The sequence below is a fragment of the Ornithorhynchus anatinus genome, chromosome 3 (assembly GCF_004115215.2).
Source record: "Ornithorhynchus anatinus isolate Pmale09 chromosome 3, mOrnAna1.pri.v4, whole genome shotgun sequence".
In the NCBI taxonomy this organism is placed as follows: Eukaryota; Metazoa; Chordata; class Mammalia; order Monotremata; family Ornithorhynchidae; genus Ornithorhynchus; species Ornithorhynchus anatinus.
The window spans coordinates 106,409,583-106,429,899 of NC_041730.1; the positions used below are offsets into that span (position 1 = coordinate 106,409,583).

The 20,317-nt window shown below is 39.0% G+C and overlaps 1 protein-coding gene and 1 non-coding gene across 2 annotated transcripts in view; both read left to right on the forward strand.

Moving 5' to 3' along the window:
* The window catches only part of PCDH15 (protocadherin related 15), a 913,479-nt gene that overhangs the window by 285,947 nt on the left and 607,215 nt on the right, over positions 1 to 20,317 (forward strand). The window lies entirely within an intron of this gene.
* On the forward strand, positions 18,457 to 18,594 carry LOC114810983. The gene has a single exon (XR_003758669.1). It is a non-coding gene; the product is annotated as a small nucleolar RNA SNORA7 (small nucleolar RNA).

Here is a 20,317-nt window from a genome sequence, read left to right on the forward strand (position 1 = left end):
TGGGGAAAAGGGAAAAGATTCATATCACTGGCTCAAGGATTTTTTTTTGTTTTTTTTTTTTTTGGTTCCTGTGAACCAATTACATAGATCTCAGATTCTAAATCAAGATATTAGGCACTAATTTCCAAGTGGAGCTGAATTTCCTCCCATATACATAGTAAAAAGTTCAAGAATTTAAACTTTGTGCTATGAATGATTCATTAGTATTTCTCTAGCCTCATAAGCAACTATAAAAAATTTACCAGACTACAAACTTTGGTTGGAGTAACACTGACCCCTTGGCATTTCATCCCTTCCCACCTCCTGTCTCCAGCCAATACAGAATTATTAAAATATCTCAAGTTGATTTTTTTTTTTGTTTAGCCTGAACAAATGAACTGTACTGAACTATGTAACTCCCTTGAGGGTAGGTCTGCACTAGATAAAAACAAAAATATTTCTCAATTTTCAGGTGCCTACATAATCACTAAGTAAACAGCAATTCAAGTACCTTTCTACTTTTTAGTTGTTCCTTGGAAGGTATTTACATATTCTAAAAGAAAATCAAGATTATTGGTTATTATGACTAAAGTACAGGCCAATGAAGGTTTCTTGACACTGATCACTGTTTTTTCACAAGATACTATCTATATCTGAGCACAGTCAATGCTGTGGAAGTAATGTTAATTTGATTAATGAATTACCCACCAGTGCTTCGAAATGAGAACTTGAAATGTTTTCCTTGTGGTTCAGCATTTTATTTTTCAGGGAAGAAATGTTTCTAAAATTATTTGGCTTTCAAAGCTTAATTTTGTCCGGCCTTCTGAAATGTTACTGTGATATTCTTAAGCAACATTTTTAGATATTTAAAACTGTGTTCAAGAAAGGTTAGGTTCATTTTTGTGGATTTCACTGGACCCCTTCACTTCACTGAGACTACACTCTCGAAAGTCACCCAAGAGTTCCTTACAGCTGAGTCTCTTGAGCTTCCTTATTTTAATTCTTTTTGACTCCATTGCATTTCCCACTTGATTACTACCTTCAACTTGAAATACTGTCAGGCCTCAGTATTACTGATATAGTATTCATTTGGTTTTCCTGTCTTCCCTGAGCAATACTTCTCTGGTTAGCCTGCTCCTTGTCCACCTTGTCCCGTAGTTTTGGGCAATTTGCATGACTTTTTCTGAGTCCTCTCCTTTTTTCACTCTATACTCACCTCAGCTGTTCATCCATTCACTTGAACTATTACCTCTATGCAGATGTCTCACTAATGTGCTTCATGTCACCAACCTCTCTTCTAACCTCCAATCCCATATCTCCTCATCTCCATGACACCTCCACCTGGTTATCCCACTAGCACCTCAAACTTAAATCCATCTTTCCTCTTCAGTCTACTCTAACTCCCAACTTTCCTATCTTTGCTGATGACTTCACTCTCCGACTTGGTCCCAAAATCCTGCAATCTTAGTGACATGGAAGCAGGTACTGAGCAACGTGGCTTAGTGGAAAAACAGAAGGTTGAGAGTCAGAGAATGTGGGTTCTAATCCTGCATCCACCACTTGTCAGCTGCATGACCTTGGGCAAGTCACTTAACTTCTCTGTGCCTTGGTAATGTCATCTGTAAAATGTAATACTGTGAGCCCCACGAGAGACAACCTGATTACCTTGTGCCTATCCCAGCACTTAGAACAGTGCTTGGCACATACTAAACACTTAACAAATAATGTAATTATTATTTATTATTATCCTCAACTCTTCACTATCCATCAGTTTTCATGTTCAAGCTATTTCTAAATCTTATAAGTTTTTCCCACACAACAGTCTAACACATCTGTTCATTCCTCTCCATCCAAGCTACTGTCACACTGGTCCAAGATTCCGTCCTGTTGTGGCAAGACTATGGTACCACTTTTCTTGCCTCCAGCCTTCCAACCTCTGGTATATACTGTTTGCAAGGAGCATATTCTTGAAACCTCTCTCTTCTCGCATTTCCCTTCTCACATCTCCCTCTCACTAAAATCATCAGTAGATTCCTATTTTCCTCCAACTTCACTATTGGATTCCAGGTTGTCTACCAACTTTCCCCATTCAATATAACCAATCTATTTCACATGCTATTCTTCAGTTCATTCTCTTCCTTGTCCTGAAGGCAAACGTTTAGTGATACCTCACTCAGCCCATCTGTCACCATCCCCTCGCTCATGCTGTTTATCACCCTGGAACTCCTCTCTGCTGCTGCTGGCATGAAATAAATATCTTCACCATTGAGTCATAAGTGGAGTGCACAGTGGGATCCAAGGAAACCATTATTAGAATGAATGGTGTGAGTAATGTGGCAGGCAAAAAGTAAGGAGCCATAAGAGAATGAGTGGTTGAATACTGCTGATAGAGAGGGAGAAAGCCCGAGGGCAAGTACTTTTAGAAAGTGAAACTTCCATTGGTTTCTCATTTTCTTCCACATCAAGGAAAACGAGTCACAGTCAGCTGCAACACTGTCTGCCAACTCTTCCCATTTTACCTATCTTCTCTCTTCACATCCTATCCTTCAGCTCACTCTCGTGATTCTGCTGAAGTAAACCTTATTCTACCTCAATCTCAACTCTTCCATCTTCCTTCCCTTATTCATGCTGTTCCCATGATCCTAACTAAGCTCCCTCTATTGCACCAAGTCTGTCAGCCATGGTTTTCCCCTTGTTCCATCTCCTCCAACAAGCTTTTCCTGATTAATTTCCAATACACCATAGCCCTTCGGTATGTATGTTTATTTAATTGAACATTTGGTTATTTACCCTGGTTATCCTTTTTCAAATGTAAACTCCACTTACAGGGAACATGTCTTTTCTTTCTGTTGTAGATTCCCAGTCGGTTCTCAGTAAATACTATTAGGACTGCTTCTTTTGCTACTACAGATATGTGTCCTGCTCCTATTATCTTTGAAATATTGATTTAGAAGGCTGAGTGGATGGTTGTGCTTGTTACTTGACTGAACGTGAGATGCTTCATGTCGAAACTTCAGCTTTGCTATCAATGGGAAGCAGCATGGCATAGGGGGAGTCAGAAGCATGGGCCTGGGAGTCAGAAGATCATGAGTTCTAAACTTCGCTCCATCACTTGTCTGCTGTGTGACCTTGGGCAAGTCACTTCACTTCTCTGTGCCTCATTTGCTTTATCTTTAAATGGGGATTGAGACTGTGAGCCCCATGTGGGACAGGGACTGTGTCTAACCTGATCTGTTGTATCTACCCCAATACAGTTCATACTGTACAGTTCATTCATTCAATTATATTTATTGAGTGCTTACTGTGTGTAGAGCATTGTACTGAGTGCTTGGAAATTACAGTTCAGCAATAAAGAGAGACAGTCCCTGCCCACAATGGGCTTACCATCTAGAAGAGGGGAGATAGACATCAAAATAAGTAAACAGGCCTGGAACATGGAAAGCATTTAACAATTATTATTATTATTAATTGCATTGTGAATGGGATAATTACGTGGTTTTCTGAGCTGGGTTTTGTTCCACAAGGACTAAAGCACTAGCATTATGATTTAAGAAATATTTGACAATGAATATTTTTGATTCTTCTGTCAGATAATGTGTGTATTCTTTTACCAATTGTCCGCTTATTTTTGTTGGAATCATCTACACTCTCGGTAAAGTAAAATAACAGTATTCTATCTTTATTGGTACTGTTTATAGTAAATTGGAATTATGTTGACAAGAACAGCTCTTCAACTAAAAGCTTTAAATGGTATGAGTGCTTATTTAATTAAGGAGACATATTTTCTTGACAAATTGCAAGTGATGATGATTACCGGTGTGATTAATTTGATTAAACTAATTTTACAATTATGTTTATAGGGACTTTGTGAAAAGTAAATGATTATCTCTATGAAAAATCCAAAGAATTTGAAAATCAGCTCTTAGTCTGAATGTTATATGATAAAATGTTGTTATTTTGATAATATTCATTCCTTTTTTAGGTAGCTGTTCAGGTTTCACTTTTTTTAAGATACAATTTCTGAGCTTTCAAAGACACTGTGTTTGCCTGTCTTTGAACTATTAATAATCAAATGCATCAAATGTATCAAATATATCAAATAATCACATATATTTAAATGTCTTTTTTAGAGGAGTGGTTCTTCATTTTACCCTTCATACTCTGTCCCTCAGCATACAAGAGCAAAGAATGACACTTGACCCAGTAATGACAGCACTAGGTATCAATACTTTTTTTATCTTTAGTGGCTATTGGTCAATCTCAGTAGTTATAATTTTTATTTAATTTCTTTCTGGGTTTTATTTGCATTGACGATAGAGAAAGATATATTTCTGAATATTCCTCTTATCTGAATCTCATAGAACTAGAAAAGCAACATGACTTGGAAAGAGCACATGCTGGATGTGGCACTCACCTAGTGTACGACCTTGGCCAAATCACTTCACATTCCTGCTCTGCCACTTGTCAGCTGTGTGACTGTGGGCAAGTCACTTAACTTCTCTGTGCCTCAGTTCTCTCATCTGTAAAATGGGGATGAAGACTGTGAGCCCCACGTAGGGCAACCTGATTACCCTGTATCTACCCCAGTGCTTGGAACAGTGCTCTGCACATAGTAAGCACTTAACAAATACCAACATTATTATTATTATTATCTCTGTGGCACAGTTTTCTCACCTGCAAAAAGGGAGTAGATAATTCTCCCTCTTACTTAGCCCATGACCCCAGTGTGGAAAAGGACTTTCAATCAGATTTTCAATCATATTTATCCTGTATCTAGCCCATTGCTTAGTACAGTGCTGGAGAGTAAGCATTTAACAAATACCAAAATAATAATAATAATTATTGTTATCCTCACTTCCTGAAAATGTCTTCCAAATGACTGTATTTTCATTAAACTTTCAAAGTGTTTAAAATGTTTTTGAAATTAAATTGAAAGCCTTGTCCTCTGATGTTATATTCAAAAACTAAGGAAGGAACCTGTCAGTTAATAATGCCAGTTATTGAAGAGTAAGTTCAACAGCAGGTCAAGGCTGGAGATGTAGAGTTGGGAATCATCCACAAAGTGGTGAAACTAGGGAGAGTCTGTCAGATATGTAGGGGAAGGGAGTCCCAGGAAGGAGAGTGGATGTGAGCAAGAGGTTTGATGGTAAGCGTGGTGAGAGTGAGGGACAGTAAGTAAATTGGTATTAGAGAAGTTAGAGTTAGAGAATCCTGGACTGGAGTTTGCAGTGGGAAACTGGACAGACGGCCACACACACACACACACGACACACACACATCCTTGCGATTTTGCAGTGTTCATATCCAAAAGAAAATCACGTTTCAAACTTGAAATGACAGATTTCTGATTTTCTGCTCCCTGGAATGTATTCTCCAGGCTGACTCAATCATTATCATTGTTATTATAATTATTAATAGTAACAATAATAGTAATGGTAGTTCCCCTCTCAGTATCACACCTGGAGAGTTCCCAGTACTCTACCAGTCTCAAGTATGAGAGGGAGAGTCAAGAAGAGGCATATCCATTCCTTTCCTAGCTTGGGCAGTGGCTTACTAGTGGACGGCAATCAGCTACAAGTCAAAACTTACCTGTGCTGGGCAGCAGAGGCATGGGAGAGAGTTGAGGGCAGAGACTCGCGGAAGGATGCTACTGCGTGGAAGGAGGCAGTAGCAAACCACTTCCATATTTTTAGCAAGAAAACTCTCCGAATATGCTAACGGAACAATTGCACATGAAGGTGGGATGTTCTGGGAGAGATATGTCCATGGTGTTGCTTTAAGTCGGATAGAACTCGCAGCATAAGACAAGTAGTATTATTACTAGGTTATTTCCAAGCATGGCAACAGGAGGGGAAAAAAAAGGGCTACTTTTAACTTTACTTGAACATGTTCACTTTTTGCATGTATTTATGTGAGTCTAAAAATCTCATTTAATCATGTCTCTATTATACGTTCCATTTATGGACCAAGTCATTATTAACTTCATGTTGGCCATTGGACATGCATCCAATCTTGCTTTCCCTCATCTCATTTAAACTTTGTCTGCTTCTCTAGCCAATGTTTTAAACACAGAGTTCTTTCATGATTTAAGATATTTGGTCACTTCATAGATATATTCAGAATTTGTTATGGAGCTTCGATTTGCCCTGTGCTTTATCTTTATTTGATCCCTTTCTTCTGCATACAGGTAGTGCCCATCAGTAGCCTTAGGCGTTCTGTTGTTGCACATCAACTGCCTTCTCAAGTAAGGTCAGGTCTCTTGTCATAGAAATATTATTACACTTGCTACGTATATTCTTCTGGGTGCCTTAAGCGCCAAAAATAATACACAGGCATATACTATGGTTAAGAAGTGAGCAATAAAGAAAATTCTCTTCTCCCATTCTCTGTAATTGGAGAAAGGATTGTCTACGTATTTGAAACACATCTAAAAAAATACTTTCTACAGCTTCAGAGAATAGGGAATTAGTACTTTATTTAATTGCCTAGTTCTTGTTACATTCATCATCAATGGTATTGAGTACTTACTGTGTGCAGAGCACTATACTAAGTGTTTGGGAGAATACCTATCTAACACATATACATGGTCCATATAGGTATTAATAATATGTGTTTTAAGAAATTTAAATATCATCCATTATGACAGTAATGAATAATTTTACTTTTTCTACATGCTGGGGTAGATATAAAATAATCAGGTTGGATGCAGTTTCCATCCCACACATGGGGTTTACAGTCTAAATTGGAGATTTAATCTCCATTTTACAGATGAGGTAACTGAGGCCCAGATAAATTAAATCTCCTGCCTTAGGTCATACAGCAGACAAGTGGTAGAGCAGGAATTAGAACCAGATCTTCTCATTCCCAGACCCGTGTTTGTTCCACTAGGCCTTGCTGGTTTTTAAAGTGAGGAGAACTGAAAAAACAGAGGATACTTCCCAACTAACAACTGAGTCTGTTGCTGAAGATAGACCAGAATGGCTCAAGAAAGGCGTGGATTTTTTCAAGGAAAAACTTTGTAAAAAGAATGAGAGGCAAGGAAGCCAAAGAGAAAACAACACTGCAAACATTAAGCATATGAAAAGTGCAGCATTTTTGGTATGCACCCTGTGTACCACATTGATTTTATAGATATACATCCATTCAAGGGTGAATTTCACCGTAAGTGTTGTCTTCTTTAAATTCAAAGGACAACTATGTATTTCATCACATCATTGAATTCCAAAAATATTTATCATCACTGTCATCATAATTATTACTGTCAAAACCATATTATGTGACAAGCAACATATTAAATACTGAACACTGCACTAGTAACACATTTTAAATTTGTCTAGTTGATTTTTTCTTTCTGTTCTCAGCACCTTCAGATGGTTTATGTAACGTGGCCGATGTTAACAGTGGCATGGTTTCCCCTAATAGTATTCCGAATATGTCCTTTTGATATTTCTTGTTGGGAAGAAGATATATAATTAAGCCACCTGTGATAAATAGCTGTCATCAGAAGCAGCTGAACCTTCCCTGTAGTACAGCCCAGGTGGGAGAAGCATGCTGTTGGGTTATTGTTTAAGCAGTCCACAGTTGGTAGTGTAGATACTCTTCAAGTGAGCCATTCTGTCAATCAGTGATGTTTACTGAGTGCTTATTCTGTCCAGAGCACTGAACTAAGCAATTGGGAAAATCCAATAGTGTTAAAAGCTTAAGCTCCTGCCCATACGAAGTTTAAAGATTAGTTGGGAGACAGATATAAAATCAGTTTCCGTTAGGGAAAATAGTAGAATATAAGGATACAATTTAACTGGTTCTATCTTCTTCAGCATCCACTAGTTCTTTTTGGATTTCTCATAAAGCTTTTAATGAAACTGGTCTGAATACTTATAAAGAGTGAGAATTCACTGTCTCTCCCCTCCCTTCTTGACCCAAAACAATCTGGTTTCTTCTTCTTTCACTCCACTGAAACCATATTCCCTTCTCTACCAACTGCAGGTGTCCCCCAAAATGCTTCTAACTTTCTACTCACCTGTTCAGGGACCTTATGTACTCCAAAGCTCATATACGTGCTTTGGTTATGACATCCATGTGGATGATTCCCAATTCCCACATGTATCTCACTAGCCCCATATCTGCCTGGTTGTTATCTGGAAATGAGTGAGCCCCTTGTGGGCAGGGAATGTGTCTGAGCACTTAGAACAGCTTAGAACAGTGGTTGGCACATAGTACATACCTAACAAATACCATCACTTTCAGCGTGGCTCAGTGGAAAGAGCCCAGGCTTGGGAGTCAGAGGTCATGGGTTCAAATCCCCGCTCTGCCACTTGTCAGCTGTGTGACTGTGGGCAAGTCACTTAACTTCTCTGTGCCTCAGTTACCTCATCTGAAAAATGGGAATGAAGACTGTGAGCCTCATGAGGGACAACTTGATTACCCTGTATCTCCCCCAGCGCTTAGAACAGTGCTCGGCACACAGTAAGCGCTTAACAAATACCAACATTATTACTCTCCCAAGCACTTAGTTCATCACTTTGTACACAGCAAGTCCTCAATAAATGCAATACGATAAAAAAGGGGTTGGAAGATCTTATTGTAAAAATTCTCTTTTTATCCTATCCATACTTTTACCTTTAACATTTAGGGATTTTTTTTAGATCAAATTGCTTTTGATGCAAGAAATGTAGCAGCTTGAAGGAATTACAACTTGTGTCTGATTTTAAGTTCTCCATTGCACACCAACCATAAGCCAAATCTTTTTTTTTTTTTACTGATGCCCTTCACTTGAAATGAAACCCAAACCAAGGTGGTTATACAAAATGGAAACCAGGGATTTCTAAGTAATATGAATTGCTGCAAACAATCATTTATGCCATTGCATTAATTTTATAACACAGTGTTCTCTCAATCATAACCTGCTAAATTGTTTCTCTTTTTTCTTCGTGGTATTGGAGTTGATCAGTAAATACTCAGTTGAGAGTTCACATTTTCTCCTGAGTTGTGTTTCTATCACCAACCATGATGACCTATATATAGCATTCTTTTTTCACTGCATTTCAAGAACATTAATAAGAAAACCATTCTGCAAGCATCTACATGTTTCTGATTTTTGAAACCAGTGAACAACTTTAAATAAAAGTTCTTATTGAAATCAAGGTGCTCTTTGATATTCCTTTATAACGCTATTTTTCACCTGCTATCATATGAAATAAAAATAATAATTATGGTATTTGTTAAGCACTAACTATGTGCCAGGCACTGTACTAAGCCCTGGGGTGGATACAAGCAAATTGGATTGGGCACACGTAGGGTTCACAGTCTTAATCCCCATTTTACAGATGAGGTCACTAAGGCACAGAGAAATCTAGTGACTTGCCCAAGATCACACAGGATACAAGTGGCAGATCCGGAATTAAAGACCATGACCTTCTGACTCCCAGGCCCGTGCTCTACCCTGCTTCTCCTATTGAACCTTCAATTTAGCATTTCTAAGTCATGTTCAACAAAGTTACTTTCCATGTTCAACAAGGAACTGGTCCCTTCTCAATCCATTTCCCCTTATTTCCTCATGTACGGCTCTGTACCTAATCCTACTGAAGCATTATTTAGGAAACAAAAACCATTAGAAATGACCATACTCCGACCTTGAGCTTCTCTGTTTTACTGTTATCAGTGTATGCCCACACTCTAATTTGACTTCTAATCTGTACCCTTCATTATCCAAAATTTATTGGATAAACCATCTTCTAGCTGCCATTTATTGTCAATAGCAAAAGTGTGTGTGTGCGAAAAAGTTTCTTTTTGTATTTGAAGATATAACTACTGAAAGTGGGATTTTCTATCAATGTATGTGAATGTGATTGATAAACCACATTGTGTGCATGGAACAATTACCCCTTGCTTTGTTGCTCTGACCCAGAGCATTACATGATTTCCATTTCCCTATTTTGGTGTCCTGGTCTGTTGCAATCTTGTTCTTAAACAGTTACTCACTTTCTAAATCTTGCATGCCAGAATGACTGGTGCCTTTTGCTTTGGTTTTCCAACTCTTCTTTTTTTGTTTTTTTATTAATAGCCTTTAAGCACTTACTATGTGTCAAGCACTGTTCTAAGCTTTAAGTTTCCACATGGGCCCAGTCTAAGAAGAAGGGAGAATGGGTATTGAATGCCCATTTTGAAGTTGAGGTGACAGAGGCACAGAGAAGTTGTGACTTGCCCAAGGTAACACAGCATGCAAGTGGTGGAGCTGGGATTAAAACACAAACCCTCTGGTTCCCAGTACTGTGCTTTATCTATTAGGTCATGCTGCTTCCCTTCACTACTATGTCACTGTGGTATATGGTGTTTTCAGAAGCTATACTATTCTTGAAGTTTCTAGACACTATGTCTTTAAAGGACATCTGTTGGTTTTTTAAAAAAAAATTCCTCTTTTTCATTCATTCATTCATTCAATAGTATTTATTGAGCGCTTACTATGTTCAGAGCACTGTACTAAGTGCTTGGAATGTACACATCGGCAACAAATAGACAGTCCCTGCCCATTGATGGGCTTACAGTCTAATCGGGGGAAACAGACAGACAAAAACAATAGCAATAAATAGAATCAAGGGGATGTACATCTCATTGAAACAATAACAATAAATAGAATCAAGGGGATGTGCATCTCATTAACAAAATAAATAGGGTAATAAAAAATATGTACAAATGAGCGGACGAGCACAGTGCTGAGAGGAGGGGAAGGGAGAGGGGGAGGAGCAGAGGGAAAGGGGGGAAAGAGGGGCTTAGCTGAGGGGAGGTGAAAGGGGGTCAGAGAGGGAGCAGAGGGAAAAGAGGAAGCTCAGTCTGGGAAGGCCTTTTGGAGGAGGTGAGCTCTCAGGGCTTTGAAGAGGAGAAGAGAGTTAGTTTGGCAGAGGTGAGGAGAGAGGGCATTCCAGGACAGTGGGAAGACGTGGCCCAGGGGTCGACGGCGGGATAGGTGAGAACGGGTGACAGTGAGGAGGTGGGCAGCAGAGGAGCAGAGCCTATGGGGTGGGCAGTGGAAAGAGAGAAGGGAGGAGAGGTAGGAGGGGGCAAGGTGATGGAGAGCCTGTAGCCTAGAGTGAGAAGTTTTTGTTTCGTGCGGATGTTGATAGGCAACCACGGGAGATTTTTGAGAAGGGGAGTGACATGCCCAGAGCGGTGCTGCAGGAAGATGAGCTGGGCAGCAAAGTGAAGAATAGACTGGAGCGGGGAGAGACAGGAGGAAGGGAGATCGGAGAGAACGCTGACAATATAATCCAGCCAGGATATTATGAGAGCCTGTACCAGTAAGATAGCCGTTTGGCTGGAGAGGAAAGGGCAGATCTTGGCAATATTATAAAGGTGAGACCGGCAGGTCTTGGTGACGGATTGGATATGTGGGGTGAATGAGAGAGCTGAGTCAAAGATGACACCGAGGTTGCGGGCCTGAGAGACGGGAAGGATGGTCGTACCATCCACAGTGATAAGGAAGACAGGAAGAGGACAGGGCTTGGGAGAGAAGATGAGGAGCTCAGTTTTGGTCATGTTGAGTTTTAGGTGGCGGGCAGACATCCAGGTAGAGATGTCCTGAAGGCAGGAGGAGATACGAGCCTGAAGGGAAGGGGAGAGGACAGGGGCAGAGATGTAGATTTGTGTGTCATCTGCATAGAGATGATAGTTGAAGCCGTGGAGAGTGAATGAGTTCACCAAGGGAGTGAGTGTAGATGGAGAACAGAAGAGGGCCAAAAACTGACCCTTGAGGAACCCCAACAGAGGATGGGAGGTGAAGGAGGAACCTTTGGCTTTTGTGGCCAGTCTAGAGCAGTTGTTGTATGTCTCCATGTCATCCATTCTCCTCATATAAACACCTGATGTATGAGTTTTGATTGAATTCTGGTGTTCCGACTGCATTTTGGGACCTCATAGCTTGTTATATGTTGCTGCTTCATATTCAGTATCGAGACATATGGTCTTCAATTGATCTTAGTCTCTTCCTTTTACTTCACTAAAATCATGTTCCTTCAGGTCTTCTCATTTCTGCTCAATTCCCATTTGAAAGTTTTCCTAAATCAGGTCCCTTCAATCAATAATATTTATTGAACACTTACTAAATGCAGAACACTGTACTAAGCACTTGGAGAATACAACAAAATAGAGTTTTTTGATACATTCCCTAACCTAATCTTATTTACATTATTGCTAATGGCTTTTCAGACTTCTTCCCTATATAAGCTTTCACATAATTGTGAATTAGTAGGGAGAGTGTAATTCTGAGAAACCTATTCCTATTCGGATGTTTGTAAATTACTCCTGCTAGGTAGGAATCCACAACGAAGAAATCGGTCAAGGCTGTTCTTGTAGTAGGGATAGCAGAAATACTCATTCTTAATAGCTATGAAGGGAAGCAGTCTATGTTTGAATTCTTTCAGATGAAGATAGTGGAGCCACAGTTTGGGAAATTTTGAGGGACACACAATAGTTCCTCTTTCATTATTTAATTGGAATTTATTGTTCAAGAAGAAATACACAGTTTGCTCATCTCGGGACCTGAAAAAATATTTTAAAAAGTGTTCTGACAAATATCCTAGCCAGAGGAAAATCCCTCACAGGTAGAAGCTTCAGGTCATGAATGGTGTATTTTCCGTCTAGTACCTACTGTTTAAGTGAGCATTTATTAAATGTCAACTGACTGTGACTGTGCCAGTGAAGTAGCTACCTAAAAGTCACCTCTAAAAGCTGCAGCAACATTTTAGCTGCCCATCTATGCTCACCTGATGAGCCAGATGGTAATGCATTTTAGAGCTAGCAAAGGTCTGATTCAACTCCTTGACTGCTCATTCACCTTCCTGGTGAAACTTACTTTAGCTCTACAGCTAGGCAGAGCGAGGTCACAGGCAGTGGTAAAGTAATGGCACTGCTATCACTTGGCTCCCACGCAATACATGGCACTAGTCAGGATTCCTCCCGAAATGACTTCTTGTTCAGTTGTTACTGTTCTGTTCAGTGTTGTAGTGTCTACATTTGTAAGGGAGGATGACTTTGATAGGGTGAAGTCCTGTCATTTTGACAGTTTGACTTCAAATGAATCATCTCCAGTAGACCATTTTTGCACCATACATGATGTCTAAAGTAGCAGTGGGATTCATGAATTATATGACTTCCTGAAGTTTTGATTTGTATTTTATTATTCTTTACTTGTCTTGAATCACATTACTGGCAAGTAGCCGAAAAGATGAGATAAATATTTTCTAATAGCTAGAAAATCTTTGAAAGCTAATGAAATGACAGCTGTAGATAGCCTCAGAACATCGATCAGGCTATCAGTGGTATTTATTTAGCTCTTACTCTGTGCAGAGCACTGTACTGCTTTGCAGCATGAAAATAGAATTGGTTAGAATTAGTCTAGGGAGACTAAATTCAATTCCTCTTGAACTTCAGATTTCTTCCTAATTTAAATAGAAATTCTCCCTTCATCACTCCTCTGGCTCTAGGGAATCTCACTGTGTAGCATAATTTTGGAGGGTCAATTTGACAAAGGATCTAGTCTCTGGGATGACTGGTAAATTCCAAAGTGGATGGAGCATCTAATTGCCCTCCAATACTCTTTCTCAACAGAAATGTCTATGTGACTGGTTTAAAACATCATCTTGCCTTACATTTAACTGAAAGCCCTTGTCCTGCTTTTATTTTTGAGTAAAGCCTAAGAGCTCATAGGTTTCTTTCTAACAATATATTAAATGTCTGAGGCATGAGGAGTGGAATAGTGTAATGAATGTCTTTGGTCCAAATTGATTTTGCTGTCTGGATAGAATTCCTCAGCAACAGTAAGCCACTGACCTTTTGACCTCTGTAAAAAAGTGAGGTCCTTTTGTGGCCACTCAGTGTTCTCAAACTAACCATGTCCTTTAGGGGCTAGAAAAGTGCACCTTGGAAACATCATTTGTACCCAGGCTGTAGGCACTCCTGGGCATCCTTGATTCTGAGCAGAGCATTGTGTATCGTTAAAGAATACTAAAGAAATATATAGGAATAAATAGTATGCACATTCAAAATATGTATATTTACTTGTATATGTTATATTTTAAGTTTATAGGGAATAGATACTAATGTAAGCTAATAGGACTTCTCTCTTTCTGCTTCACATTTATTTCTAGATCTTATCAACACTCTCTCATATCCACATTCTACCAATTAAAATTACTACAGATTATCTAGACTTTCAAAATGAAGGGTTGTATAAATCTCCTACAACAGTTTACAAAAATATATTCTGGCAGCCTGTGCCCTATTCTATTCTGTGCACTGTGCTATCAAGAGCAGGGAGGCAGTTTTGAGTAAGCTTCCTAAACAACAAGAGGCAGAGTCAAAATAAAAAATAGCCTTAGCCACTGCAAACATTAAACGTAATACAACAGGCTGTGTTCCCATTGTGAGTGGGACTGTGGGTCCAGGATTAGCCTTTTCAGCCATGTAGTCATAGATGAATTTCACTCCCAGTAGTGTTTCCTTGAAATTCCAAGGACAGCTACCCATATAGTATATAATATGTTCCATATAGGGTACATACAGTGTATATAGTATATAGTGCATGCATACATTATTTGCCCTGATGGGATTGTAAAAGATCAATTAGTTATAGAAATACACAACCTGGCATTTCCTGAAAACCTTCGAAATGATTTCCAACATTGTATATTTACTTATGACCATAATTCTCAGCTGCCGAGTGTGGATGAAAGAGGGAGATGCAAATCAATACTTTGATCTTGTCTATCTCACCACAGATCCCTTTCCCACACATCCCTCTAGTCTAGAACTAGACTAGACTAGTTCCCCATCAGACCACATCTCCCCATCTTCAAAGGCTTATTAAAATCACATCTCCTCCAAGAGGCATTACCAGACTAAGGCCTCATTTCCCCTACTACCACTTCCTTCTGCTATGCTTATGCACTTGGATCTTAACCCTTTAAGCACTTAATATTCACCGCACCTTCAGCCTCACACTATATATACACATCAATAATCTATTTTAATGTCTATCTCCCCATCTATCCTGTAAGCTCCTTGTAGGCAGGGGTTGTGTCTACCAAATATGTTTTATTGTCCTCTCCCAAGTGCTTAATACAATGCTCTGAACACGGTAAGCATGCAATAAATACTAATGGTTGATTGTTTAATAAATAAATAAAGGGCAAATCATAGACCACTGAATTTGCCGGCAACAGATAGGAGTGACACCCAGCTGACATGACATTCTATTGTTGCATTGGGAGTGGCGGGGGTGGCTGGGGGGAAGCAGTCAGGAGGCCAACCCCCACAAACCCCTTCCAAACCGGAGACAACATAAAGAAGGCCCGCTCCCTGAAAGGGCTGGAGCCTTCCAAGAGGCCCATGATCATTCCAGCCCTCCTCTTGCCTCCCAGGATTGAAGCAGTCTCAACATCCTGCTTGCTGACAGGCACGGAACAATCTAACATCCAGGCCATTTGACCCCATTTGACCTTCCTTAAAGTTTGGCCACTGAAATAGTAGTGGGGCATGAGAAGAATGGTAAAAGAGGAGTGTGGAAAGAGGCATGAAGGAGTGTGCCAAGAAGACTGTTATAAGCAGAGGAAATGAAGGGGTGGTGAGGAATGAGAAAGAATTAATTCATGAATACCTCTTAGTAGACATAGACCGGAAAATGATTGTAAGCTTGTTGGGGATAGGGAATGTGCCTACTAACTCCATTATATTGTACTCTCCCAAGCACTTAGTAGAGTACTCTGCACAAAGTAAGTACTCAAATACAATTGATTGAAATATCATTGAAAGAGATGTATTAGGAAGGAAAATCAGTCAATCCCTTTCTTTCTGTGCTATCCAGGCTCTTTCTAGCCCTTCCCTGGGGCTCAAAGTTAGGGTAAGGAAGGTATCTTACCTCCCCCTGTGGACTGTAAGGTGCTTGTGTATAGGCATCATCTACCAACTCCCAAGTGTTTAGTATATTGTTCTGCACAGAGAACCACTCAGTAAATACCACTAATTGATTGAGTTCCTCTCTAAGCAATGATCAGTGTAGAGAGGCTCAATATGGGGAAGTCATATTGGAAGATTACTGTCCTTACAGCTGTGTGGGAAAGAAGACATGCAGGTTTCAAAGTCTCCAGAATGTTAATGCAGTAAATAAAAACCTACTGGAATCCTTTTGATTAGACTTCTGAAAACTGAAACATCTGTTCTTCAGATGCATCCAAGCTATACCTTATTCTGCATGCATTGTCCTTTATGAGCGACAAGTGGTTATCACTTGTAATTGAAGACTATAGGCTCTCATGCATTATTTATAAAACAGTCAGTAAAGATTTCACTATTTACATGATAATTGATGTAAACAGTAAGAGTGTACTGTTATAAATAATTCCCAACTACCAATAAATGCCAATGAGTAAGATGCAGATGGTTTTATTATGCCCAATTCATGATTGGGTAATTTTTTTATATTTTTATTATCCAAAAGAGGGGCAGGAAAAAAACAAGCAGTAATAACTGTGAAATAATATTTAGACTTAGTATTTGTACTGTGGACAATAAAGACATGATTTCTAAGTTTTTTGAAATAATTGTAGAATATAAGTTAACTTTTTAAAAGCCCTTATTGAAAAGATTTTAGCTGATGTATTTCTATGAAGGCTCCAGATTTTGTGCATCATCTTTTCTCTCTCATTTTATGTGAGTGCTGATCACTTTGCATATTGCTAGTCATATATTTTTCACTGATTGTTTTGTTGTTCATTTTTTAGTTATTGGATAAAAACCAGAAGCTGGTCATAATGAAGAATGGTTAAAATAAAGCCTCATTATTTAATTATTTCATTTATTAGATTTTATTGCTCTTTGCAATTGGCCTTTTCCAATAATTACCGAGTCTCTAAAACAATCAGTCAATGCTATTTATTGAGTGCTTATGTGTGCAAAGCACTGTACTAAGCTCTTGGGAGAGTACATTAAAATAAAGTTGGTAGATGTATCCCCTACCCACAACAAGCTTACAGTCTAGAGAGCCATAACAAAGGATTTACAGAATTTAATTGCATTTTGTCATGAAATATAATAGCTGTTTTTGAATAACTGTTAGCCATTTTCATATTCTTTCTAGGTAACAACCTGGAGTAATGTAACAGTTAGAAAGTTGAACTTGTAAGTACAAAGGAAACTTTACAAATCAGATCGGTAACAACAAAAACAACTGTAACAAAAAAAAAATACACAGATGAATAATCTATAAACTATTATGAAAGCTCTCTTGCAGTAAATTATATATAGCTTTTTAAAAATAGTTTTTAACTTTCACTATTGTATATAGAGGATGCTTCTGATCCACAGAAAAAGTGCACTCTGTTAGCTTTCATCTCTCCTGGTGACTTTTCCCTAGGTCCTGTACTTTCTAAGGAGATTTTCCTCAAATTCTGTTTTCATGTTGTAGAATTTACCATAAAACCCTTGATCACTAAATGTAGGTTTGCACACTCTTTACCCTACTAAATAGGGAAAACAGTTGTGTCTTAGTTATATGTCCACTTGGCATGTCTATAATATCAGCTTCAGAAGGTCCCTGACTGTTGTGCCAAGTTGTAGACCTCCTGTAGGTACCCCAGCCCCCCCACCAAAAAAAAAAGAACACAACAAAACCTCACATTCAATTACTCCTTGACTGGGTAACCAACACTTGGATTAGTTGGAGCTCTTTTCTAACATCCTTCCTAATTTTGGAGTGTTCCATATGTTCCCTTTGCTTGAACCAAATTTACCACTTCTAATTACCTCTGGGTAAATCCGAATGATTAAAATGATTGGCTAACATGTTTTAGGATTAGGTTGTTTGTAGATTTGCTATTTTTGCTCTCTCTACCTCCATTATAGCCAATTATAAGATTTTGACTGAAATAATTTTATATTAAGGGAAAAGGAGAGGGATATTAATATGATTATCTAGAATAATGATCACAGTTAGTTGGTTAGAACACATGTTTTCTATACAAAATTTGAATACAATATGGTAGAAGAATTAGGGAACATTCTTCTCACATTGGGAGCCTGTTCAATTTGGATGGATTGGAGTAAGTAGATTGGGTAAAAGGAGAAATGGTTATGCACATTTGTAGGGCAGGACATCAAAGTATGATGTTGCTGAGGTTCCAAGGATGTGCTTCAGCTGTAACGGACTGTCCTTTCATTTTCTTTGCCTTTTGAAACTACACAGTATTTAATGTAGTACAGGAATAATGACTAGTGAGTACGAAAAGTATTCTGTTAGGGGTGGACCTACTATTAGTATAAGACATGATAATATCATTAATATGAGACACAGTTTTATTGTAGGACATGCCATCTATTAGGAATTTGAATTTAAAAAAATGTCAGTGATGGTGATATCTAGACAGTAATCTCCTCATGGGTAGGCATCCTGTCTACCAATACCACTGTACTCTCCTAAATGCTTAGGATCACTTCTCAGAGTCACACCTGGTGAGATTCCAGTACTCTACCAGTCTCGACTATGGGAGGGAGAGTCAAGCAGAGGCCTACCCATTCCATTCCTAGCTTGGCCAGTGTCTAGTGAGTGGAAAGTAATCTGCTACAAGTCAAAACTAACCTGTGCTGGGCAGCAGTGGCATGGGAGAGGGTCAAGGGTGGAAACTTGTTTACTGCACGGAAGGAGGCAATGGTAAACCACTTCTGTATTTATACCACAAACCCTCTGTGGATACACTACCAGAACGATTGCAGATGGAGGTGGACAATTCTGGGAGAGATGTTCCATAGTGTCATTATGGGTTGGATACAACTTGACAGCATAAGACAACAAAACCAACTGCTTACTATAGTGTCCTGCACAGAGTAAGCCCTCAAATATGCCATTGGTTGACTGATTGCTCTTTAAACCGTTTGCCACTTAACCTATTAGTTTCTATTGCATCATTGTTTCTGGTTACTGTAACAGTTTCCACTGACATGAGATTCATCAAGATCAAAACTCCTGTGCAATTAAAAAACAAACAAAAACTCCCTGTTGTCTACCAAGCCTAGGGATTGTTTTCTCAGCCAAGATGAGTTTTGAAAACATTTGATCTTCTTTTAGTGACTGTGAGTTCTATGATTAAACATCTGTGCCATCTAGATTTAGTGTAAACAAATGAAAATAACTGTATTTTGAAGGAAGACTTTATTATGCAAAATAATACAATTATTTGTCATGAATAGTCTGGATGAGGACTAAGTGTTAAACAATGTCTATTTAAATACTTTCCTTCTGGGTAATGAATAATCTCTATGGCAAATGACAGAATCATGTGCATGAGGTTGAAAAATATTCTTGTGCAGACAATGTTTCTTCAGCCCCAGATTGTTGTGGATTTCCAGTCCAGGGAGGGACAAGGACCATTCACACTCAGCAGCTGTAAAAATAGCTATCCATCACTGGAGTCTAATCCTGACTCTGCTACTTGCCTGCTGCAGGACCTAGGACAAGTTCCTTAACTTCTCTAGCCCTCAGTTTCCACATATGTTAAATAAGGATTCAGTAACTGTTCTCCCCCTACTCAACATTCTGAGCCTCTTGTAGGACAGGGACTTAATGAATACCATTATTATCATTATTATTATTATTAGTTCTGCATTGAGCTTGTTTTTCTATTATCCAGTATGACTATGGCACTTTATTTTAAATACCTGCCACCACCTAGCTGTAGGAGTGACTCTCTCAAGGTTCAGTTCTCAGTCCCCTTCTATTCTCCATCTACACCCACTCCCTTGGAAAGCTTATTCACTTCCATAGCTTCAATTACTACATCTACATGTATGATTCTCAAATCTACATGTGCTGACCCCTCTCCTTCCCTCAGACTCACATTTCCTCCTGCCTTCAGGATATCTCTACTTGGATGTCCCACTGACATCTCAAACATAATATTTTCAAAACAGCACTCCTTTTCTTCCCACCCAAATCCTATTCTCTCCTCGACTTTCCCATCACCGTATACAGTACTACCATCCTCCCTGCTCACAGGCCTATAACCTTGGTGTTATTCTTTACTCCTCTCTCATTAAACCCACATACACAATCTGTCACCAAATCAGAACATCACAAAAATCCATCCATCCAAACTACTACCAAGTGAATCCAAGCACTTATCCTATCCAGTCTTGCATATTGCATCATCTCCTTTCTGCCCTCCCTGACTCCTATCTTTCCCCACTCCAATACATATCTCATTCTGCTGACCAGATCATTTTTCTACAAAACCATTCAGTCCACATTTCCTCATTCCTCAGCCTATCCAGTAGTTTCCCATCCACCTCCGCATCA